General features: G+C 36.4%; 1 pseudogene; it reads left to right on the plus strand.

The window, feature by feature from the left end:
• Positions 1-27,152, plus strand: part of LOC113200804 (interferon-induced very large GTPase 1-like) — a 56,122-nt pseudogene extending 28,970 nt beyond the window's left edge.
• The last annotated feature ends 437 nt before the right edge of the window (positions 27,153-27,589 follow it).

Genomic DNA, 27,589 nt, shown 5'->3' on the forward strand with positions numbered 1-27,589 from the left:
ATAATAATAATAATAATAATAATAATAATAATAAAAATCAGTTCAGGAAGTTACAGGATACAATATTGCTATTCTGAAATAAATTGTATATGAAAGTAAATTGTTTTTCTACCTAGGAACAAGGAACAACTCAAAAAGGAAATTAAAGCAATTCTACTTACAATTGCAAAAGGTAATAAAATGCTTAGAAATAAATTTAACACAATAAGTACAAGATTTATACTGAAAACTACAAAATTTTTGAGAAAAATTTTAAAAGGCCTAAATAAATGGAAAGTTGTTACATATCTATGAATTGGAAGATTTAACATTATTAAAATGCCATATTTCCCAAATTGATTTGCAGATTCAACACAGTCTCTCTAACAAAATCACAGCTGCCTATTTTTTTTGCAAAAATTTCAAAACCAACTGTGAAATTCATATGAGAATTCAATGGATTCTAAAGAGCCAAAAGGCTCTTGAAAGAGAAGACTAAAGTAAGACTCACAATTTCCAATTTCAGTTTAATCAAGATTGTGAGTTACCGGTATACAGATACATAACAGCAATGGAATAGAATTGAAAGTCTAGAAATAAACTCTTACATGTATGTATGGTTAATTGATCTTTGAAAAACATGACAAAAAAAAGGAGAACAAAGAAAGCAAAAGGAAACTCTAAATGCCAGAAAAGGAGAAGTAGGACAAAAAAGGAGTAGAAGAAAATCAGGAGGCAATAATAAGGGTCTCTCTAATAATACAATAATCCTGGGGGGCGGGGGGAAGACCTTCTCTGTGAAATGAGCTTGTACTATGAGCAAGAAATAAAAATTCTCACCGGCTCATCTGTGGACTTCCACCCAATTGTATATGTTGGGTTTGCTCAAACCTCCAAAGCCCTGATTCCAGAACTGAGCCTTTCAGAAACAATGATGATGCAATAGTTCTGAAGATTCAGAATTTTGCAATGAAGCAAAATTGTGCAAAGGAAGCAGTTAAGAACTGGGTCCAGCCCACCCAGACCAAGCTCAGGCCAAAGAAAATCAAGGTCTTTGACTCCTATCCCTTTGGGGGACCCGGTGAGGAATGAAAAAAAAAAAAAAAAAACAGGTAGCTGTATGTGAACGAGAAAGAACAAGCCCTACCTGAATTCTTAAGGTGCCAGAGGTTTTGAAGCAAATTATCAAAGTGAGCACATCTCACAGTCTTGATGCCCAAGCAAGTTTTGGCAAGTGTGAAGAAACTTTCCTTGGAAATCCCCGATGCTAAAGAACAGCTGTAACTTGCATGAACATGGACCAAATTGAGATAGTTCAAACACACACACCACAGCTGGCTGGGGAAGAGATGGAAGAAGTGGAATTGAGTCTGGGAAGTTCAGGGAAGCCTGCAGATATATAAAACTTTCAACTGGAACTATGTCTTCTATTGTGTTTGCTTATGTATAAAAACCTTTACTTTCATGTCTAACATAAAGAAGCTTGATGCAGAGAGAGAAGTAACAGAAACAAACAAGATATTCCTTTATTCCTTTCCAAAATTAGCAAAGGTTGGAACACAGACAAGGGAGGTATTCAATCTGAATATAATAGTCAATGCCCCACAGGTCATTAGTCTCTTCAGAAATGTCTATTTAAACTAGCAGTCAAGGTGCTATATTCCAGGGACAGAAATTTGGAAATTTTTATAATCCAAATTATCAAATATTCATGTCAAAGAAACAATATTCTTGGAGGCTTTTTGAAAGGAAACATATTCCATTTACTCTTCCCAGGACTTTTAATATACTTGCTTACATTCACATTTGAAATAAGAACCTCAAAACTCTCCAGATGTCAGCCGCAACATTGTTGTTACTTGCTATACAATTAACTTACTGGTCTTGGTACTGCAATTATTGTGACTCTTCTGAGAAGTTTTAAAGATTTCAAGGATACTAAATAGTAAGCTTTTCCCATTTTTCTCTGACTTCTAGAAAAATTAGTGATTAAGAACTTGGAGTCAGGAGCCAGATTCCCTGAGTATTAATTCCAATTCTGCCATATCCTGACCTTTGAATTTAGTAAAATTACTTAAGCTTTATGCCTTTGCTTTCTCATTCCAAACTGAGGATATTTATAGCATCTACCTCTGAGGAACACTGTGAAAATAAAATGAATTACCTATATAATGTCCTTAGAATAGACTTCAATACAGAAAATCTATTAGCAAATGATAACTAGTATTACATTATAATTATTATCATAATTTAAAACAAGTTCGTATTCCACTCAGAGGAGATAGACATGCCATTATTTCATGTGTTATTAGCCCATTTGTGAAACTACTTGAAGTATCTACTTTATAGAATGCCCCTTTCATGATCCATGTTCCCCAGTATTTGTGTAGTCATATCCACACTGTAGTAGGATTGGCCTTGCATCAAAAATAGAACTGGGAGAAGTGACAGTGTATGACTTCCATGACTAGGTCATAAAAGGCCTATAACTATCACTCTGGTGTTTTACAAAATATTCCATCTTGAACCTGAGATTCCATGGAAAAAGTTCAACCACCAGAGATTATCAGGCTAAACTCCCACCCACATGAGCCCATATTGACAAACTTCATGGAAGGAAAGGGATATGCCCATATTTGAGTTTCCATGCCATCCAAGTCATCTTATCTATGGCCTTAAACATCGTGGCATTATCCTTACACAAATTACAGATGTATGAGTCAAATAGATGTGGAATTTTGGGCTGGGACTGTGGCTCAGCGGTAGAGCACCCCCCTAGCATGGGCGGGACCTGGGTTCGATTCTCAGCACCACATAAAAATAGAGACAGTGTGTTGTGTCCATCTACACCTAAAAAATAAATATTAAAAAAAATAGATATGGACTTTTATTTTGGGTTGGTTTGCTATGCTGCAGTAAATAATTGAAGCAACACTTTCCCCTGTGCCTGGATTTTGGTTTTTGGCTTTTATTTTTGTTTTTTTCCTTTATCCTCTACATATAATTAATGAGGTCTTATAGAAAAAGTTCTCTTTAAAATTTCTTTAAATTTACCTGCAAGAAAGCATACCATTTATAAACGCAGACAAAGAAGTAAACATATAAATGGATATTAGGTATTTGGAATTTGACCTCTGATCCCCATGTCATCTGTACAGCACACTGTTCTGTGAATAATCTTGAAATTGTTTCTTCTTAAGTGCCTGGTATCTCTTTTTTGTTATGAAATGAAGAAGTATAGGCAGCATGTTCAGGGATGAAATAGGATTTTTTTTCTCTGTATGCCTTGCTATGTCAGCACAAATTGTTGATCACAAGAGCTTCACTCAAGCTACTTTAAACTCAAGATCTCAGAAGAAAAAAACAGGTAAGATCTATCCTTTTCATGATGTACTTGTGTCTTCCTGATGAGTCATTTCACATGTTCCTTCAAACCTTATCTTTCTCTATATTTCTTGGATGAGTTATCTCACCTTAGAAGCCGAAACTGTGCTGGCTGATCACAGATATCTCTGTAATATTCTGTTCTATTTCAGGCTGGTTTGTTCTTACTCTGCATAGCAATGAGGTGCTGCTCCCTTCACTCCCTAATGTGGCCAGAAGTATCTCAGTTATTCCGGCTTTACTCTGCCCCTCCATATCTACTCTCAGCCTGTCTCTTCTGTTCTCTAAGCTATTGGAAGCTGATCTCTATGAACTGCAACACCCAGGCTCTCTGATCTTCTGAAAAGGAGCCACATTAGGCTTGGGAAAATGAGAAACCTTGGCAGAGTTTCCATGGGAAGGCTTCAAAGGAGGTGTTTCATGGGTACTGGTAAGCCTCATTCACAAAAGAACAGGGAGCACAAGCTAAAATGGATTCTTATTTATGAATTCAGAATAAAGGAGTATAAGAATATCATTATGATTTGACTAGATTGTGGAACTTTGTTGACTTTTCCTTGTTTATTCTATAATATAATAAATAAGACTTATTGTGGATAATAATAAGGAAAAAAATGGCTTTCCCAGCCCATTCAAATCCACTGTATATGGACATGAATTGTTAGATATCTACTGCATATTAAAATGTATACAACACTATCATCCTTAAGTCAAATATAATGTTATTTCCATAGTTGTCTATCCCAATTAAATTTTTTAAATTATCCAAGTATTTTCTAAGTTAATACTTCTCACACTATTCCTTAAATCAGGTCTGCCATAGGTTTGCTAGCTATGATGGGAACTCATCAGGAATGGTTGACTTTTTCAATCTATTTTATCAGTTTTTCTCTGCCAACCTCCACATAAGTACTATTGCATCAACCTTGGAGAAAAGGAGGATAGTGAAACACCATGTCCCTGAAATGCCCCTTACCATTCCCAAGAACCTAACCAAGTTAAGGGGGAAAGGGGAGCAAGTATGGGCCCGAATATTTAGATAAACTTTATTTTGAAGGGCACTGACTTTTTCTCATGTTTGCTGGGAGTTAGGAAAAGTTCGTTTTATCTTAAAAAAAAAAAAACTCTTCTTTTGCATGCACACCAAGTTCCTTGGATTGTTATTCATACAATGGGACAAAGAAAGCTAAGCAAATGATGTCACTGGTTTTGTAACTTAGGAATCAAAGCTATAAACCCCACCTCCCTGTGGTAACTGGTGCAGAACAAAGCACCATGGACAGGGAGGTGTTCATCACTGGACCTGGGGGGATGGAGGCTCAATTTCCTGGTGAAGGATTAGAGGTACCATGTGAAATATAGTACTTGTCCAGTTGGTCATCATCAAAATTTATGATGAACCATCTTTCCAACCCACCATTACTACATCTTCCCGATAAGCGTTTTCAATATTAACATTATGCTTTGCATCCCATCTCTTGGTATCTGCTTTTATCTCTTGGCAACCTATGTCATGTCTAACCCAAATAGGCCATAGACGATACAATTACAAAGCTCTTTGAGTGGTTGTTCTGAGCTAAGCCTTTTTCTATAGCCATCAGATGAGAAACAAATTCAATCCCTATCCCTCCACATGTACAGATGAGGTAGGAAGAATATGCAAAGTTTATTGACAACTTTCTCTAAAGTATCCTTTTCTGACTTCCAACTTCTGACCATTTTATATCTTTGGTGTGAACTAAGGGTTATTTATTCATTAGCAATCACAGGTCCAGTTGGCTTTTTTTTTCCCATGGTTTTTGCAGATCATATATGGTGGCCTTGCCCCTTAATTTTAAATATGCTACTTATTGCTTGAGGCACAATCTAAAATAGACAAAATATTTCAAATAAAATCCTATGGTGATTTAATTATTACATATATATTAAGGGTCTGTTAAGTATAAGATACTGATGTACTATAAATACTACCATAATTAGATACAATTATTATCCTTGAAGAAATCAGAATCTAGGAGAGGCAACAGACACATCATGACCAATCACTATACTGTGCTCTGTTGGCAAGCTCTGTGCACTTTGGCAGATAACAGAAATACCCAATACACTGGGAATGGAGTGGAAGAATATATCCCAGAAAGGTGTTGCTTGGCTGACTTCTAAATGAGTGATTCAGCAATCTGTATACGGGGTAAAATTGGGAGTTCATAACCCACTTGAACCAAACCGTGTAATATGATGTATTAAGAACTATGTAATATTTTGAAAGACCAATAATAAAAAAAAGGAAAGGAAAAAACAATTCAGAAAAGAGAAAAGAAAGTAAAAAAAGATGCAAATAAAAAAATATGGAGTTATAAAACACAAACTAAAGAACTGCAGGAATGTGCACATGATTGGTGGAATGAAGATGGGAATGGTAAGACATGGGAGCAGTAGACAGATCATGAAGGGTCTTGTATGAAAAACTTTACTATAGAGATAATAGAAAATAATTGAAGGGTTTTAGCAGGGTTTGTTTTGTTGTTGTTGTTGTTTGTTTGTTTGTTTTGTTTTGTTTATGTTTTGTGGGTTTTTTTGTACTGGGGGATTGAACCCAAGGGTCTTTAACCATGTCCCAGCCCATTTTGTTGTTGTTTTATTTTGTTTGTTTGTTTGTTTTGTTTTGTTTGAGACAGGGTCTTTCTAAGTTGTTTAAGGCCTTGCTAAATTGTTTAGGCTGCTTTGAACTTGTGATCCTCCTGTCTCAGCCATCTGAGCTACTGGGTTACAAGTGTGAGCCACTGCATCCAGCTAGCATGGAAATTTTCATCTTAGAAATCTCTCAGGGAAATAAAGGTGAAGTTTCTATGGATAATATAACAGTTTAATAATAGGAATGGGTGCTTCCACTCTCTGGTTCTAAATCAAAGTTAAGTTACTTTTCTACACACAATGTAAGTTCTGAATTCAAGCCTTAAGTCTGAAGAACTAGAAAAACAAATTTAATTTTGATTTACACAATGATCATACATCAGAAAATAGGAAAAGTATGACTCCAGCATCAGTTCCACAGGTAGTCAAAGAGAAAGTTCCAAATTGCCAGGGACATTCATCTCTGAGATGCTTTATAACACATTTGGATGGTGGAAGAAGTCTTTTGCAGGACTGTTTTTGGTCCCTATTGTTAGGAACAAGCAGTGAAATGGGAACCAATTATATGGTAGGGTCACAGAGTTTCTTTGAAATTGTCTTTAGTGTACAAACAACCTGTAGAAAACAATTGATATACTAACCCTGAGAATAAGCAGGTGGAAAAAATGGGAGTCAGTTAAGAAATATCCCATCTATGCATGACATATCAAAGTGCATAAATGCATTCTACTGTCATATATAACTAATTAAAACAAATAAAAATTTTGATCAAAATACCAAAACTTGAGACCACTACATACCCTCCAGTACCATTAAAATGAAATAGACTGACAACCTTTCAGCATTGGAGAAATGTGGAGCAACTGAAACTTTATTATAGATTATGGTGATGATGTAAAATTGTACAACTACTTTGAAAAACGGGTTGGAAATTTCGTATAAACATAAACTTACTCTAGGATCCAGAATTTCTACTTCTATACCAGTCATAGCAGCTTTATTTATAATATCGCAAACAGGGAATAACCTAAATGTTTATCAACAGGTGAGTAAATAAAGCAATTTCAGAATCTCCATAAGATAGATTTTTTTAAGCAATAAAAAGAAAAACTGCTAATACATGCAATGGAATTATAAATCTCAAAAACATGGTGAGACAAGAAGCCAAAGAGTACATAGCATATTAGTTCATTTACATGAAACACAAGAAAGGCAAATCTAATACACTGTTACAGAAAGTAGATCAGTTGTTAGTTGGGCTGGGGTGGGGAGTTAACTGGGAGAGGACTTTTCAGGGTGATAAAAGGGTCTACATCTGATGGTAGTTCCATGGGTGTAATTTGTCAAAATTCATAGAGATGTACACTTAAAATTGGTGCATTTATTGTAGATAAGAAATGCCTTGGGGCTGGGATTATAACTCTGAGGGAGAGCTTTCATCTCGAATTCATGAGGCACTGGGTTCAATGCTCAGCACCACATAAAAAATGAAATAAAGATATTGTGTCCACCTATAACTAAAAAAAATAAATATTAAAAAACGAAATGACTTCATGAAGTTGATTTAGAAAAGAGTATTTGTTTTGTGGAAAGTAATCAACCCTCGTCATCCCCCAATGTTAGCAATATGGAAAAGTACAAGGGAAATAAAAACCACCAGAATATTTTTAAAAAAAGAAGAAAGAAAGAAAGAAATACATCAAGAAAGCAAGATCAATAGGACTAACCCTTGACAGGATCTACCAAGGTCATTATAAAGTCAGGATTTATGGCTTTGTTTCTCCATATATTTTAGAAGAGAAATTTTTTTTAGTAGCCCAGGTTCACTAAGGTAAATTTTGTCTGGCTGCTGACCCCAGTATCCACATTAAGAGGATTAACTTGTAGATGAAGCCCCCCTGAATAAGATGGCCACCATGAAAATTTCAGACAAAGCTGTGGTCAAAACATCCCCTACCCAACGTAAAGGAATGGAACCCCTGATTGGAGAGGACTGCAGAAGGTGAAACGTCAAACAGCAATCAATCTGGAAGTGGCATTGTTTCCTTTGTAGTTCTCTACTCAGAGATGACCCACTCTCTCTTTGTGAGAATACTTTTTGCTTGAGCCTTACTTTATTTTCACTTACAATTAAGTTTTCTTGCTTGAATTTTTGTAATTTTCTTTCATAAGAACACAAGAACTGAGGTTTGGAGCTGCATCTCTCCACCTCCCTGTGACACCATGACCAGAGGCATCTAGCATAGCCTTTTCTCTTCTGAGTCTTACAGCCAGCATTACAAAAAAAAAAAAAAAACAGGGTACATAAAGAAAAAAAAGGGGGTACATAATTCCCTTTGGTGGAACTGTCACATTTCTTTTTACCTCCCTCTCCCTCTGCTTTCCCTCTGGGTGAATCTTTCTTTGGTCTTGGAAATATAATTCCTATTTCTTCAACACACTTTACTCTGTGGTAGCCAATGTGCTGAACTTATGTTAAAATGTCCTGTTTTATGCTCTCCATAAGGCTGTTATTCACAGATGCGACAAGATATTTGAATGGAGGTAAGAAATGGACTGGGTGAGGGGCTGGAGATGTGGCTCAGCGGTAGCGCGCTCGCCTGGCATGCGTGCGGCCCGGGTTCGATCCTCAGCACCACATACCAACAAAGATGTTGTGTCCACCGAAAACAAAAATAAATATTTAAAAAAAGAAATGGACTGGGTGAAATACTAGGTAACCTAAGTTAATATCTCAAACTATTATCAAATCACATGCTCAGAGGAAGGGCTGCAAGGAAAACAGGCCAGGGCCTGCCTAATTAACACTCCTTAAATACCCTGATGTTTGGGGGAGATTTGGCTATAGCCACCCAGTGCTGCTGGGAACTGAATCCTGAATCAAGGAGTACAAAAAGAATGCAGAACACAGCAGGAAGCAGAGGACTCCTCCAGGCCAGGGCAGCAGTGGAGTCTCAGTCTCCAGGGAGATGGAACACTTGCCAGGACAGTGAGACCCTCCTTGCTGGGAAGGTGAAAGCAGCAGCTGCTAAGACAGAACCCTTTCAGAGCAGGTGGGTGGGACAGTATATTACTTAGCAGGTGTGTCATGACATCTAGTCCAAAGACAGGTTTAAAAAAAAAAAGTCAGGTTTCTCACTTTTAGTGATGGCCTATGTTAGTTAATCTACACAGCCACTGCTCAGGGTAGTTGGGTCAGGTGTGTTTCTGGTGTCTACTACCCCAGGGACCTCAGGGACCCAGAAACATCAACACTGTCTAAGGGATAATACTAGGATTTTTTTTAATCCCTCAGGTAAAGAATGGGGAATATTTTCTCTCTCTTTTTTTTCTTTTACTTTATTAGTTCTTTGTAGTTATACATGACAGTAAAATCCATTTTGACATAATTATACAAGCATGGAATGTATCTTATTCTAATTCAGTCCCAAGTACCTCTCCTTTCCCTTCTCTCCCCCCACACGCTGTTCTCTTCCTTTATTGATCTTTCTGCCACTTACCCATAGTTATTTTTTTAATTAATTTCTTGTGGATGTACACAATGGTGAGATTCACTGTGGTATATTCATGTATTTTTTTACATAGGAAAATTATGTCAGATTCATTCCTGAATTTCATTGTCTTTCCTTTTCCAATCCTCCCCCAGTCCCCTTTGTCTACTCCACTGAACTTCTTTTTTGTATTTTTCCCCCTCCACTTATTGTGGGTTAGCTTCCACATATCAGAGAAAACATTCAACCTTTGGTTTTTTAGATATTTTTACCCTGAATTGGTGCTTCTTCCTGATAACTACGTTATACAAAAGGACCAAATCAACAATACCAAGGAATCTTGTGACATCTCTCTCTCTCCCTAAGGAAGACATTTTTATGTAATTTTTTTATTTATATATGACAGTAGAATGCATTATAATTCTTATTACATATATAGAGCACAATTTTTCATATTTGTGGTTGTATACATAGTATATTCATATCAATTCGTGTCTTCATACATGTACTTTGGATAATGATGTCCATCTCATTCCACCATCATTATTAACCCCCTGACCCCTCCCTTGCCCTCCCACCCATCTGCCCCATCTAGAGTTTTTCTATTCCTCCCATGCTCTGCTCCCTATCCCACTAAGAATTAGCCTCCTTACATCAAAGAAAACATTCAGCATTTGTTTTTTTGGGGATTGGCTAACTTCACTTAGCACTATCTTCTCCAGCGTTATCCATTTGCCTGCAAATGCCATGATTTTATTCTCTTTTATTGCTGCATAAAATTCCATTGTGTGCATATGCCACATTTTTTTATCCATTCGTCTATTGAGGGGCATCTAGATTGGTTCCACAGTTTAGCTATTATGAATTGTGCTGTTATAAACATTGATGTGGCTGTCCCTGTAGCATGCTGTTTTTAAGTCCTTTGGGTATAGATCAAAGAGAGGGATAACTGGGTCAAATGGGGGTTCCATTCCCAATTTTCCAAGAAATCTTCATACCGATTTCCATATTGGCTATACCAATTTGTAGTTCTACCAGCAGTGGATGAGTGTACCTTTTTCCCCACATCCTTGCTAACACTTATTGTTGTTTGTATGCATAATAGCTGCCATTCTGACTGGAGTGAGATGAAATCTTAGAGTGGTTTTAATTTGCATTTCTCTAATTGCTAGTGATGATGAACATTTTTTCATGTATTTGTTAATTGATTGTACATCATCTTCTGAGAAGTGTCTTTTCAGGTCTTTGGCCCATTTATTGATTGGGTTGGTTTTGTTTTTGTTTTTTTGGTATTTAGCTTTTTGAGTTCCTTATATATCCTAGTGATTAGTGCTCTGTCTGATGTGTGAGTGGTAAAGATTTGCTCCCAAGATGTAGGCTATCTATTCAGTTAAGGAAGACATTTTTAAAAGCATGTTTTTAACACAATAGGGAATCCCTTCTGTAAAGCTTCCCACTACAAGAAAAATAAAAGCTAACCTTTGTTGAATACTGATTAAGAGAACATCAGTATGTTAAGTGGTTTACCTAGTTATTTCATTTAATTTTTAGTCAACCATAGGAGTTCAGTATTATTATTCTCATTTCAAAAACAAGAAGACAGAGACTGATAGTTTCAGTAATCTAATTCAACTAGCAAGTGATCTCATTGGAATTTAAGTATGGATCAGTATGAATCCAATTCATGCTCTTGCCCACTAGCTAGATGGGAAAAATCTTAAATCCCAACATTGGACTTGATTTAATATGTAAAGAAATGTAATTGACAAAGTTTTAAAATAAGGATAACACCTCTAACTACACCCATTCCCCACCTTCCTGTAGATGGTAAGTAACTAGGCGTGGGCTGGTAACACCTGTGGAGCTGATATCTCCACATATCTCATTTTTCAGTCACATTTTTTTTAAAAGCAAACTGGTTTTCTCAGTTTACAAACTGCCTCCATAAAGAGGGAAATTTCTACCTGCAAGAACAACCTTCCCTCCCCTGGTGTGACTGAACTGGAAGAAGACCCAGGATTCATTCTGGTGAGTATCCCCTTCCCACAGGGGGCCACAGTGAGGTTAGAGTCCCCTCTTATCCATATGAGAAGGGAACACGGGTGCCTAGAGAGACCTTCTTTTTCTCCTATAGTATGCAAGAAAGTCTTCTTGTTCCTGGTCTTTGCTTTCCTTTTCTATTTCAGTTTCTCCCTTTCTCTTCTTTGTCTCTCCTACCCAGCCCCACCTTCTGTCTCCCCTTTTGTACCTCCTCATCATTCTCCATTGCTTTATTGCTCTTTCTCTGCCTTTCTTGTGTCACTGTGCCTGTCTTTCTGTCTTCTTTGTCTTTTAAGTAAGATCCTGCTTTAAACATATGGTTTAGAGTGATTTGTTCAAATTTAGGAAGCTTTGAGAGAATCCTCATCAAGGGCACCAAGGCACCTATTCCTGGTGATATGAATGGTGTGGGGAGGACACAAAGATCAAAGTGCAACTGCAGCTTGGGTCAGCCTAAACTCATGGTGGATTAGTCAATGTGAATTAAAGGAGGGGTCTCTGGATAGGCTCAAAGACTAGATCTAAGTCCTGGTTCAGCTGCTAGTATGTGCAAAACAGGCTGGCCACAGCCTGCTCCTAGATTTCTAATCTCTAAAATGGAGGCTGGACTATGCAATCTGTAAGGTAATTTCCCATCAGACAGAATCTCCTAAAGAATGTAAAATCTCATCTGCCTGCCAATTCGCTGGAGCCTTATCCCACTTTAGGTGGTCACTGTTACTGGAATCAAAAAAAAAAAAATTACTGCTCCTGTCATCAGGATGGAAGTCCTAAGGAAATCCCCTAAAAGGGAGATGGATCTCAATTCAGGCTGTGAGGACCCATGATATCATTGCAGAAAGGAATTTAAGGACAGAGCAAAGTAAGATGCAGATTGATTTTTATTGAGAGACAGTAAGAAGTACATACTCTAAGAGACACAGTAAAATACAAGTGTTGGAGAGGAATGGGCTAGCTACATATCAGGCATGTTTATGCATGTAAATCTATAGTACAGGGATATGATCAAAGAGGGGTTTTTAGTGCCCCTTTGGATTGGTAACTGGACTCATTGACCACCAATGGAATAGTGATAATTTTCTTTTCTTTTTTGGTTTTTAAAGGCTATGCTTTGTGAATTTAAACAGTACTACATTGGTGTCTTTATGGACAAGGTTTAATAATTGCCTAAATAGTGTTGTTCATGATCAAGGTAGGTGAAAGTGACCTTTATATCTGGACATATAATCCATATAAAAATGGACTTTAAATCTTGACTAGTCTTGTTTAGTCCTGCATGCCTCCTTTCTACCTATCCTTATACCTTCAGTCCTAGTTCATTCTCACCACATTCCACTGTGCCCTTTACCTACATCCATCTTCATCCTAAAATACATGAGTCAGATTCTGTGCCCGTGTCCCCCACAAGACACTGAACACTTTTAATATTAACTTTTGAATCCCCAGTATATAGCCCCTGACAGATGTAATGTGAAACAAAAATCACAAACAAGCCAGGCACGATGGGGCATGCCTGAAATCCCAGCAGCTTGAGAGGCTGAAGCAGAAGTTTCACAAACTGAAGGCCAGCCTCAGCAATTTAGCAGACCCTAAGCAATTTAGTGAGACCCTATCTCAAAATAAAAGCCAAAGAAAAGGGGGCTGAGCATATGGCTTATTGGTAAAACACCTCTGGGTTCAATCTCCAATACAAAAAAAAAATTAAAAATCACAAAGATAGTTTTCTTCTGGTGCAGAACAAACATAAAAACTGGGATTTCAGGTTAGAAACCCTGCACAGACATTGAAAGGATTAACAGATTGATAGCCCTTTCTCAATTCCATGGATGATGATACATGGACCTTCTTAGTTGATGGAGCAATCTACCTGGTTAATTCCCATAACAATTGAGACTCTAGCATGTTACTTATGCAACCCCCACAAGCAGACTGCGTCCTCTAACTTCTTACAGGGACAAGTGGCATCCAGCCATCTGAGACTGAGCAATAAAATGTCCATGATGCCCTTACTGTTCTATTTTGCTGATTTTGGAACTGAGGTCATTATTGAGAGGGATTGCAGAGTGGGATGGAGAACATTCTTTTTATGCCACTAGAGTGAAATTCTTGGGCCACCACCAAACAGATCAGAGCAAAAGCATTTGCCAAGGTTTGTTTTTACTAATCAAGAACCAAAGTTGGAGGTTTCAAGATGATCAGATAGGTCCTAGTTTCCACCACCAACTATGCCTGATGATTTTACTTCATATGCTTCTAAATTTTGTTGTCTACAAATGTTGTACTTGTCTTTCCAACTTCTGTAAGAGGGGAACAAAACCTCTGCCAGTATGCTTGCCCAATGATTCATATTGACTACTTGCAGTTCTCCAGACCAAAAAAAAAAAAAAAAAGAAACTTAATTGCTGTGTTTGTACTTATGCCATTTGTGTATCTGTTGGCATCCCTAGAACTGTTCAAACCAAAAAGCATTGCTCCAATTTGGCCCTGTCTTTCAAATACCTTTTCCTGCATGCCTCTTAGGATCACTGGACACAACTTCCTGGAAATGAACTTTCCCAGCACCATCAAATTTCCCCTGAACAATGGGGAACACTGACTCCTGAACTACATTCTTTAATATGGTCTTCATCCAGTGAAGATTGCTTTGTTGGTGGAGCAATCTGCCTGGTTAAACATCTTTAGACACTGGATGAAAAGGGGAAAATGATAGATTAAAAGTCAGAATGGCTGCAGAATGGCCAAAGACAAAACAAAAATCCTTTTGTCAGCTTTAGAGGCTTGCTGACAGGGACAAGTTGCTACACAGACATTGTGTCAAGAACTGAACATAAACAATTTTTGGTACTTTATCAGTGTGCTGAAGATCTGAAAGGATGCCAGAGTGAGCATTCTGTTCTCGGTATAGATATTTCAAAGGACTTGAAAAATTTGTAACCAACCTGATTCACATTAGTTTCTCACCATTGCTCAGTCTTTGCTTATCTCCAAAGAATGCCGATGGGGAAATAATTTCTGATATTCCTCTTCATTTTTGTTATAAAAATCTCAATCCTGCCTCTTTTCATGGGACCATCCACTCAGTTTCCAACCTGAACTTCTGTATTCTGATTTACAAATCTATTCTGCACCCAAATAAAGCTGCTTTGCTTTCATTTTAACCTCATTTGTGAATTTTGGCTCATACTAGGATGCTGAAAATTTTTTTATTTTTTTTTATTTTTTCTTTTTATTATTTTGTAGTTGTAGATGGACAGCATGCCTTTATTTTATTTGTTTATTTTTATGTGGTGTTGAGGATTAAACCCGTTGCCTCATACAAGCACTCTGCCACTGAGCTATGGCCCCAGCCTCTGAAAAGTGGCTTTTTATACTTTTAGAATTAATGAATTCAGTGAATGCATAACAATAACTGCCTCATCCTCTAAATTCCTGTACCACACGCTGAAGTAATTGCATTCAAGCTTAATCACATTCATGCTGTACTTAGGTCTGTCATTTTTCATAAATTTCTTTAGGGCAGGAAAGTACTCAATTTATCTTTGATTCTCCATCATCTACTATAGCACCATATAATATATTCAATAAATTATTGTTTAAAAATTAAGTAGTAGAACAAATAAACAAAATAAAATAGAGAATATTACTCCTTGACAGAAACGATCCAGGACTCATTGGAACCTGAGAAGCTGGAGAAGGGGGGAATCTGGAAGTAAAAGAATCTATTTATCACAGTATGAAAGCACTGAATTTCAATATTTATCAATTGATAAGATCATCCTGCAGCCTAATGAATATCAGCTTCAGCTCTGCATATAAAGAGCCCTTAGTTTACTAATCTCTCTTATCACATTTCCTCTATGTGATTGCATTTATTTTTTATGGTAGTGGCTCTTATCGTTATGATGATTCCCTAACCTAAATCTTTAGCTCAAAGAGGCCTCCAGAGCACAGCTATGTAACCAGTTTAAGAGTTGGTTTCTCCACTAGGATGTTGATATGGGAGTTAAAAGCATTGGTTCTAGGGCTGGGGTTACAGCTCACTTTGTAGAATGCCTGCTTTGCATGCACAAGGCCCTGGGTTCAATCCTCAACACCACAAAAAAAAAAAAAAAAAAAAAAAAAAAAGCATTGGTTCTAGAACCAAGTTGTTACAGAGCCATGGACAAGATAGACCTGATTTATCATGTATAAATTACACATATGATATTACTAATATTTTGTAAGTAATAAATAATACATGTAAAGCACTTAAAAGAAATTACAAAGCATACATGTTAACCATTATATTAAACTCAATGTATGATAACTGAATCAATTGTCTTCCTCTATTCCCAAACCCTGTAGTCCTCCTTCTCAATAAATTACTCAATTATGCACAAACTTAGGAATCACCTTTTTTTATTCAAATGTTGCTTTAATTTTTTTATCTTTTATTGATATTATTTTTTAAATACAAGACAGCAGTGGAATGCATTACAATTCTTATTACACATATAGAGCACAATTTTTCATATCTGTATATAAAGTATGTTCATGACAATTTATGCCTTTATACATGTACTTTGTTTTTGTTTTTGTTTTTTGTTTTGTTAATGTTTTTTGCATTACAATTCTTAATACACATATATATCACAATTTTTCATATAGGAATCACCTTTAAAGCCTCCTATACTTCTATTTCCATAAATAATTTAAAAGTCCTGCTATTTTAATCCTTTAAATAGTTTTATTTTTATATCTAATCAATCCCATCTTTGACAGTCATTACTTCCTACTAGTATCAAAATATTAATCTTTGTGGTAATCTTCTACAAATGTATTAAAAATACTGAAAATATATAAAGAAAACAAAAATAGATTCCTTGGAAACTCAAGGAACCAAGACACAGTCTTCAAGGATCCCACTTGTGTCTCATTCCCTAACTTTTCCTCCTTGGATCCTTCTGTTTAGTCCCCTTTACTGCTTCTTTAAATGTTGGAATGTTACTTAGTGCCAGGGCACTTTTTCTTCTCTCCCATACCTTCTTCCCAAGAGACCTTACAAGTCCCATGCCTTCAAATACTGATGACTCTCTAATTAGTATCTCCAAATTGGACCTATCCCTTAAAATATACACCCCACATGAGTCTAATCACCATCTTCACTTACCTTTCTCCTATATATTGTAACCTAAGTAAGACCCCAATCTGTTCATGTAATAAATCTTGACCATCTAAAATCATGGCACCATCATTAATCTATTTGCTTGTGTCAGAATTCTCTGTATTTGTTTTCAATCACTACATAAAAAATTATCAATTTAGTAGCTTAACATACTAAATATTGCCTAATTCATTGTAAGAATTGAATATATTGCTATCATCATCATCATCAATCACCTTTCTAATTAAATTTCATGAATGTTGCAAGATTATTAAATAAATTATGTAAACTATTTTTAAAAATACTAATTAACTATTTCAGTTGGGTCAGGAGTCTAAATATGGGTGGCCTGGATCTTCTGTTCAAGATTACAAGAGCTGCAATATAAGTATCAAAATGCTGCAGTTCTCAACTCAAGTTCAAGGTCATCTTCCAAAATCATTTAAATTATTATAATAATTCAGTTTTTTGTACCTATAGGATTGAGATCCTTATTTTCTTGCTGGCTGATAGCCTCAGATCAGTCTCACTCCCCAGAGGCTGCCTGCAGTTCCTTAACACGTGGCTCATGCAGGCAGTTTACAACATGCTCCCTTCTACATAAACAGGAGTCCACCTGCTGCTGCTTCTTATCTCTTTTAAGAGCATAGCTTATTAAATAAAGCCGCCCAATAAAACTTTCCTTTTGCCATCAAAGGTAACGTAATCACAGAAATGATGTCTGGTCATATTTATGGATTCTGCTCACATTAAAGAGAAAAAAATGATACACAGTATGTATACCAGGAGGTGAGAATCCTGGGGAACATCTTAGACTCCTGTCTACTACATTATCCTTTAATTTGTACTTTCCTTTATATCCCATAACAAAACCATCAATAATTCTGGCTGGTAATGCCTACAATGTAAAACCTAAATATGACCATTGTTCATTATTTCCTTTCTATACTCTCAGTCCAATTTGCCATTATTTTTGGACCTCTACAATGCTTTCTTAATGTTTACCAGTATTCTTTCCATATTTCAGTGTTCTTTGATTGCTTCCCATTACATAGAACAGAACCCCAAATCCTTACATGACCTAAAAAGATGCTATAGGAATCACAGCTTTCTAACATTCATCTGTTTTGCAGTTTTGTTCCAACCACACTGGCCTTTATTCTAGTGCCCAAAACACAAAATTTGATTCTGTTTTAGGCATTTGCCTTGTCTCTTCCTTATTCTTAGACAGTTCTTCTCCCAGTTCTTTACATATCAACCTTCTTATCTCCTTTCAGGTTTAATGTTAACTATCACATCATCAGAGTAGTCTTTTTCCAAGAGTCCGTATTCTCAATTCCATGGTAGTATTTCACCACATCATCCTATTCCGTCATCTGAATAGCAGAAATAATCATACTAATATTTCTATTGTTTTTCTACTGTTTTTCTCACATTTCCTTCAACATCCTACCCTGACCTGATATGAAAGTATTCTGTGGGAAGAAATCTTGTCTCTATTTTTATAATTGAGAATCCATCACATGGACCATTTCTTGTTGCACTGTGTTAAAATATTGCCTGATGTTAATTTGGCAATGAAAGCAAAAAGTTAAATACATAATTGGTGATTTTGGGGTGAGAAGGTGGGCAAAAGAAGCAAAGTTAAAGATCTTTTGATTTTTGTAACCATTAAGTAAAAGCATTTTTATATAAACTGAAGTATACATAATATCCATTGGTGTATTGGGAAAATGGTGTTTCTTGAACTGGAAAGACTTGTATGTATTCTTCTACTCACAAACTTATCTTACTGTACTTAGCTTTACAGTTTTTAAATCTATAAAATAGGATAATACCTATTTATTTTCTGTTACAAATAAATAAGATAATTATGTTGCACATCTATGATAGTAGTCAGGATGTAATTGATGCTCGGTATATTGCTTATTTAGATAAGAGTCCTTGCTACCTAGCAGAGGGAAATAATTGAAAGACACAGAAAATTATAACAAGTGTCATAAGAATTATGAGAGTTGAAAATTAGATAACATCACATTTTTGTGGGAAAATCAAAAGAAACATTAGAAAAGAGATGTTTTATTGTAGCTTCAAGAATACTCAGGGTTTTAATGGGGAAGATGGGGTGGGTTGGAGAAGACAGCAATATTACTGATAAAAGATGGTGATAATGGCTTTAATTTCAAACACTTACACACCTAGAAAAGTTATTTTTCAGCTTGGGACAAAGAGAGTAGGAATGAGAGTAATGAGAGAAGCAAATGAGAGTAGGAATCACAGGAGAAGGGTAAAGATTCTATTGAATACCAAGAAATCAGAGAACTAATTTTTGCTATTCCTATTGTTTGTCCCAATTTTCATATGCAAATAAAATCTCCTAAAAAAAACTGCCTTCCACCCAAGACACACAAGAAATACAAGCATAAGTATCTTCGTCTTTCTGTTAAACTTTCATTCATTGTAACTGCTTATAATTCACTTACTTCTTTACTAAGAAATAAGTGTCTACTAGGAAATAACATACTTCCCACTCCATAGGATCCTATCTCATTCCATTCTCCACAAACAGATATCATCTAATAGATAATCTTGGGAATTCTAGGGATACAGCAAGATTGTGGGGAAAAGGGAAGGCAGATAAATTGTTCTGAATCTTTGACAAATATCTTCTATGTAAGGAATATATACCATAGGCACATCTTCTGAGGACCAGGGTTTGTTTTTGTTTTTCAGCAAAACATTACTGATCTCCCCTCTACTTCTCTTTTTCTGACTTCTCTTCAAGCACTTGCCTCATGTAATTCCCATCATTCATGTGATAATCCATTTCAGGTCAGTAACTTTAAGGACATCATTTCCTCAGGATTCAACTGCGCAGAATGGAAAGCACATCAAAGGCATTCCTTCTTACCATCCTTGAGGACCTCATCGAGGAGGAATTGTCAAAGTTCAAATTCCGACTGACAAGCATACCTCTTGCTGCAGGATATGACCACATTCGTAGGGGCACTCTGCAGCAAGCAAACGCACTCACACTAGCCGACCTATTGATCCAATATTATGGGGAAGAATACTCGAAGACTGTGACCCACGAGGTCCTGAAAGCCATAAACCAGCGCAGCCTGGCAGAGAAGATCAGCAAATTCATAGAAGAATGTAAGTCTAAAACTAATCCACCCCTTCATTTGCCGGACATGATTCAGGACTTTCCCTGAATTCTTTATTGTAATTAATTCCACATAGACATGACAGCATCATTTATAAAAGGAGCTATGTTTCATGCTGCTTCATTAAAAAAATAATTTACTGAACTCAAATGCACATAAAATAAAATTACATATATATAATACATACATATAATATATATATATAATATATATATAGTAGATGGACACAATACCTTTGTTTTATTTGTTAATTTTAAAGGGAACAATTCAATGGCATTTAGTACATTCACAATGTTTTGTAAATATCACCTGTCCAGTTCCAAAAAATGTCCTTTACTCTAAAGTTAAGCCCCTTACCCATTAAACAGTTTCCTCCCTTTACCCTCCCTACTCCTCCCAGACCCTGGAAACCATAAATCTGTGTTCTGTATATTTATATGTATTTATATATTCTGGATATTTCATATGAATGATATCATACAGTGTGAATTTTGTGCCTAGATACTTTCACTTTAGTATGTTTTTGAGCTTCATTTACATTGTGGCATGTATCAGCACTTTATGCCTTTTATGTGTAGATAGTATTCCATTTTAAGTATTTGCCACACTCTGTTTTCCATTTGATCTGTTTCTACCTTTTGGCTAAGTAAAATAGTGCTATTATGGCAATATATACATACAAATAACTTGTTTGAGTACCTATTTTCAATGTTTTGGGGTGTATACTTGGGAGTAGAATTGCTGAGTTATATGATAATTTTATAGTTAATGTTTGAGGAAACACCAAAGTGTTTTCCATAGTAGCTGAACTGTTTTGCATTATCTCCAACAATGTACAAATTTCCTAATTCATTACCTCCTCTCCAGCACCTGTTATTTTCCATTTATTTGATTTCATGCATCCTAATGAGTTTAAGTAGCACCTCAATGTGGTTTTGATTTGAATTTCCCTAATAACTGTTGATGTAGAGCATTCTCTAATGTGTTTAATGGCCATTTTTATGTCTTCTTTAGAGAAATTTCTATTTAATTTTTTTGCTCAATTTTTTTGGAGATGGAATTACCAGGGATTGAACTTAGGGGCACTCGACCACTGAGCCACATCCTCATCCCTATTTTGTATTTTATTTAGAGACAGGGTCTCACTGAGTTGCTTAACACCTCACTTTTTTTCAATATTTATTTATTTTAGTTGTAAGTAAACACAACATCTTTATTTCATTTTTATGTGGTGCTGAGGATTGAACCCAGGACCTCACACATGCTAGGTGAGCGCTCTACCTCTGAGCCACAACCCCAGCCAAGCACCTCGTTTTGCCGAGGCTGGCTTTGAACTGGCAATCCTCCTGCCCCAACCTCTGGAGCTGAGGCTATTACAGGTGTGGGTCACTGCACCTGACTCTTTTGCTCTTTTTTTAAATCAGTTTGTTTTGGGGGGGTGTTCTTGGGGGGGGTTGTTGGTTGCTATTGAGTTGTAGGAGATTCTCATATATTTTAGACATTAACACCTTATCAGATAGTTAGTTTGTAAATAGTTTCCCCCATCCCATATGTTGTCTTTTCACTCTGTTATTTTCTTCCTTTAATGTGCAGGAGCTTTTTAGTTAGATGTATCTCCATCAAGCATAAACATTCATCTTCCTGTTAAACTTTCATTCACTATAACTGGCAATCCTCCTGCCCCAGCCTCCCACACCACTGGTATTACAGGTGTGGGCCACTGCACCTGGCTCTTTTACTCTTTTTTTGTTTTCACTGCCTATATTGTTGCTGTCACATCTAAGAAGTAACTGCCAAGACCAATGTCAAGAAGTTTTCCACTTGTGTTTTCTTCAAGGAGTTTTACAGTCTTGGGTTAAGATGCCTACATTAAGTGTGTGTGATTTTCAAAAATACAAATAACCGAATCAATAAATTGGCAGAAGAACTAAACAGACATTTCTCAAAGAAGAAATACAAATGGCCAATAAATACATGAAAAATTCCAACATCTCTAGCAACTAGGGAAATGCAAATCAAAACTACAGTAAGACTCCACCTCACTTCAGTCAGAATGGCATCCTCAGCTTTAAATCAAATACTGAAATTTGAAGTTTGAATAGGACTTATTGGATATCTTTTTTATTTAAATATTAATGGAGTAGTTATAAGGACTGCCTAAAAACGCATTCAAGACATGGAATTAAAACTTCAAAAAATATATTGAAATGGATAAGATTAGATACATCTTATTAAAATACATGCTCCAAGTGTTCAATATAAGAATCCTAATGAAAAAAAATCTTATAATAGGGAGGGAGAACACTCTATCAGCAATGCCCCAATTACTCTGAAATGATTATTGTTGTTTTTGTGCCATTTTTATATCTGACATCACAATTATTTATGTCAAACTTTTGGTTCCAAACTAGTGGTTGTAGATGAGGAAAAAGCCTCTTCATGCTTTCTTAATTGAGAGATTAATTAACATTATCTTCCCTTCAAAGCTGGATCTTCCACTGGAAAGTGTGGCAAAAAGCCAAACAAGAGGAAACAAGAGAATGAAGCAGGACCAGATGAGGAAAAGCAGAATCTAACTATTTCTAAGGTTTGTAATCAACTCTGGGGCACATATGCTTGCCCTAGAATGGAGTGGAGTGCCTAGGTCATAACCATGGTCTACATCTCAGAGACTTACTAACTCTAGTAGTCTACTGGGTACCATAGTCTTTCCAAGTTGGCACCAACATGCCTCCAAGTTTTCCTAGAGAAGAGCAAGGTCCCAAAGAGGTCCATCTCCCTCTTCATTTCTGTATCACTGCGAACACATTTCTTTATTTTTATGAATCATTTCTCTCCAAAATTAGAATAATAATAATAATAATGTTAGATTATCAAAGTCAAAAGTTACTGAATAAAGTTCAATTTATTTTCCTTTCAGTTTTCCTCACTAGTTACATTTTTTTTCTGCTCACATATTCAAAATTTCTTTCTGTTACCTTAATATGCCCAACTTTCACACATCTTTGCCTTGACTTTTCTGTTCTCTTTATCTAAGATGCCCCCACCTACCACTCTTCTGCCTGAGAAAAATCCATTTCATTCCATAATAAAACTCGCACAAGCATCTTTCTTATGGTAGGTTCCTTCCTATTTCTTCTTAGAGTCTCTTTTCTTCCTATCAACTTTCATGATGATCTGCTACAAAAGTCGAGTAGTCTTCTCACTTTTATCTACCAAGAAAATCTAGTCACTTTTTCAAATGTGTTTCCAGTGCATTTGTGTTTTAACTTGCATAACAGTGAAGTATATGATTGACTACATGCTTGTTTAAAACTCTCACTATTAAGTTTTAAGCCCTTCAAGGTTGGATTCTGAATTATACTTCATCCCTTGGTCAGCCCATTACCTAGCACATAGAAGGACTCAATTTATTTTTGGAAAGCTGAAGAATATATTCATGCATGAATAAATTATAAGTTTAACTAAATCTCTTTATTGTAGAGTGTCAATAGCCATTAACATTGTTTCTGTTCCTTTCTAGAAACTTAAAAAATTTTTAACCCAAAGAAACCATCCAGCGGATTTACTCCTCTTCCCAGAGATATTCAACAATGCAATGATAAAGAAGTAACAATTAAAAATCAACGTTTTCATGACTTGATCAGAAGGCTTAATCTAGAATGCTATTATCCCAAGAAGATGTCCAAAGTCAATTATCTTTTGATAAATAAGACCTCCTTCCTTGGCAGTCAACCAAGAGCTGAGGGGGAACTACCACATTGTTTTTTAGAGAAACTCTTGGTATTAGATTACCATTCAAGGTACCTAGTTTACAGAGGTAAGATAGAAACAACTTCTAATGTATCCCAGACACCGAAAACTACAGAATCAGAGAGGAAATTGCCAACATTTGAAGACTTTTTCACTATCAAAGAAGCGCATACAACCATAATACCAAATTGCATTCACCCAATGGACATACAAATGGCAATTTTTCACTGTGCAGATGATTTTACAAGACAGTATATGGTGACCAAACTTTCCATTTGTCAATTTGCTCTCCCATTTTTGGTTCCCAATCCTTGTAATCACCAAATTGAATTCCCTCTTTGGTCTCTTAGGCAAGTCAGGAGAAGCTGGAAAGAGGTGGAAAAAATAGGTTGGGAGAAAAAAATTAGGGATTATGATAATCAACTGATTTGCTGGCAACCTACCCCCATTGTATCTTTCATAAGAGTTGGAAATTCTGTCTCCACTTCCAAGTCACAGATTCTGAATTCACTCCTGAGTAAGGGCAAACATGACAATTTTTTTCACCATCATTCTAAGAAAGACAATAACAGCTGTCTTTTGATGGAAGGGGTTGTGGAAATATGCTGGTTCTGTCCAAGTGGAAGAGCTGAGGACAGATTTGAAAACTGTATTGCCTTCACCAGTCTCCATGGAAATGGTGAAATGCATGAGAAGCAAGTGAAGTTCTTGCTTGAGGTCTCCTCAGTTACTATACTTCTCCTATCAACTTCTGACATAGAAAAAATGAAGAGTTCCATTCTACCTGAATTTTTTAAATCACTCAAACCACTCATCTGTTTATTTGAAAATGTAGAAAACATTGTGGATGAGAAGTGTGATCCTCACAAAGTAAGAATTGGTATCAAGAATCTAAATAAGGTAGAATTAGCTGACAAAATTACAGCTACATTAAAAAACTTGCTGAAGGATTCTACATCTCCTTGCAGTTTGAATAACTGTGCCAACATTGCTAGGAAGTATGAATTTATAATTGATGAGGATCAAAGAGATTGTCAAGAAGCAGGAAAAAAGGCTGACATCATCATGGATCTCCTGGGGAAAGTGAAATTATCTCAGAGAAAAGAAAAATTGCTTCCCCTTCAGGGACAGCTATGGTATGATTGGTGCAAGAAGGATAAGGAATTCTATCAAGTGAGAAAAAAAGGGAACCGGAGCATTGAACAATACAAAAATGAGATTGAGAAGGAAAAGCAAAAAATACGCTGTGAACAATATCACAAAGTTATTGACCTTAATAACCTAATGAATTCCCTTCTTGATGGTCTTCAGTCACACCCAGAAACTCACATGGAGCTCTATTTTCTGCAAAGGCTAAGTATGTTCATGGAACAACTAAGCAAGAAAGACTTAGAAACACTCTACCAGAGGCACAGTTTCTTGTTGGCTCAAGTGCAAACAGAGAAGCAGAAGCAGTCAAAGACTGACTCCCTCATACTCTGGGAGGCTGAATTAGAAGATGTTTCCAAAGAGATCAGTGACTCCACCCTAGGAATTGAGCACTTCCTGAGAGAGGTGGGCCAGATCTATGAAGCTCTGGAAGAAGCTTCCTCCCAAACAAATACACTATTTCTCTCCCTTCCCCAAATGGCTGCTGATCTGATGGTATCTGGGGCTCCCATTGAATTGATGGATGGAGATGCTTCATATGTGCCCTTGAAATGGGTGGCAGCTGTTTTTGACAAGGTCTCTGAGAAACTTGGAGAAAAACGGGTGTTTGTTCTTTCTGTCCTTGGCTTGCAGGGCTCAGGGAAGTCCACATTGCTAAATGCAATGTTTGGCCTACAGTTTAGTCTCAGTGCTGGGAGGTGTACCCGGGGGGCCTAAATGCAGCTTCTGAAGGTGGAAGAGATGCTCAGAGAACAGCTGGGCTTTGATTTTGTGCTTGTTGTGGACTCAGAAGGACTTAAGGTTCCACAGCTCATCAATGAAGCACAGGTTAAGAAAAATGAGTTGGCAACCTTTGTCATTGGACTTGGAAACTTAACTCTGATCAATATTTTTGGAAAGAATCTTTCAGAAATGCAAGATATTCTGCAAATAGCTGTCCATGCCTTTCTCAGGATGAAACAACTGACTATCTCCCCAAGATGCCTATTTGTTCATCAAAATATAGAAGAAGTTATAGATACAAATCAAAATATGGCAAGGCGAAGATGGCTGCAAGAGAAATTGGATGGAATGGCCCTTGCTGCTTCCAGATATGAACAGTGCCCAGATGTATGCCAGTTCAATGATATCATTAAGTTTGATGTCAAGACCCACATCCATTACTTTGCTTGTCTCTGGGAAGGTTATCCCCCAATGGCCCCTCCCAACCCTTCTTATAGCCAAAATGTCCAGGAGCTGAAAAGCCGGATTCTTAACCTTGCCAAAGAAGAATCCAGGGGAAATATTTTAAAGTTATCAGAACTTAAAGTCCGGATACGGGATTTATGGAAGACTTTAATGAATGAGAACTTCATCTTCAGGTTCAGGAACACCAAGGAGGTTATGGTCATGAATAAACTAGAGACCTTGTACAACAGCTGGACCTGGGAGCTGAGAAGTCATGTGCTAGAATTGCAGAAACAGCTAGCCAACCAAATTCAGAATGGAGAAGTTGAAGAGATCAAGAGAAGCTCAGTAGAGAAACAAGTGGTGGAAAAACATGAAACCATTAAGCAAAAATTTGAAAAGTATTTTCGAGAAGACACAGACAGAGATATATTAGCTCAGTGGAAAGGTAAATTTGAAAACAATTTGAAGACTCTTAAAGAGGAGCTTATAGTAGAACTAATAAAAAAATGTGAGGTTATGACTAGTGGAAAGAAAATACAAGATCTTTGGAATGAGCAAAAAGTAAAATTTGAACATATGTTCTTAGAAAAAATCAGGGGAATGGCTGTGTCCTCCAAGAGCATGGAGTTAGATGATAAGGAACTGAGGGATGTGTTCAACAAGATCTGGTCAGAGAACATCTCCATTCTACTGCCTCCCTTATCCCCATCTGTTGAGGATCCTGATATTGAAATTGATCTAGAGAACATTCTGCTAGAGCATTTTAAACAGCATCCTAATATTGTCAACAAAATTAGGTACCGTAAAACAAAGAAAGCATTTTCTATCAATTATTCTAAACATGTTTTCACTTCTCAAAAGTCCCAAGCATATGGGTCTCCTGTGGAAGAATTTGAAAAAGACATTATAAAGAGAACAACTCAAATTATGAATGTGGTTAAAGAAATAATACACATGAGAGAACAACGAAATGAAGGATACAGTTCTAGTTATTTCCATGAAATTCTACAAGTGATCCAAACTGAGACTGAGGCTGCATCTCAAGGAATCACATACTTGCTAACCAACAGATATAAATTAGAACTTGCCCTAGAGCTATTCCAACAGGCAGCAAACAGTTTTAAAAAGATGTGCACTGCATTCAAGATGGCAAACAACCCTGTTCTGTATCTGGAGAGCAAAAAAGAGGAATATTTTACTAATTTCAAGTTGTCCTACAAACACTGTCAAAGCATTGATTGATTTTTTTTCTGGTACAAAGATTTCTACTGCCTTATAAATTAGGATAAATACTCAAAAATCTTATTAGTTCCTCATCTGTCTTTTCTGTTGCATTTCCTTCTGTGATGAGCACTTTTGTAACACAGATAATTAAACCTAACTAATTAAACACATAGTTTGGATCTTTTCTGGAAGTTTTTAAATTATTATATTATTCTAATTTCCATTTAGTAATTAACCTCTAGAACTGCTATTTTACCAAAAGTTTAAGTTGAATATTTGTTAGAAATAACACAAAACATGCAAATCACCTTTTGGTTAACCAACATAACAATGCAAAATTATAGAAGTGAAAAAGGAAAATTTAAGAACTAAAAATGTATTGAAACCCCTCAGAGCAAAAACAAATTAAAATGGTGCAAGGTAAATAAGAGAAGTGTGTTTCAGGTGATGAGAAG

The sequence above is a fragment of the Urocitellus parryii genome, chromosome 4, assembly GCF_045843805.1.
Source record: "Urocitellus parryii isolate mUroPar1 chromosome 4, mUroPar1.hap1, whole genome shotgun sequence".
In the NCBI taxonomy this organism is placed as follows: domain Eukaryota; kingdom Metazoa; phylum Chordata; class Mammalia; order Rodentia; family Sciuridae; genus Urocitellus; species Urocitellus parryii.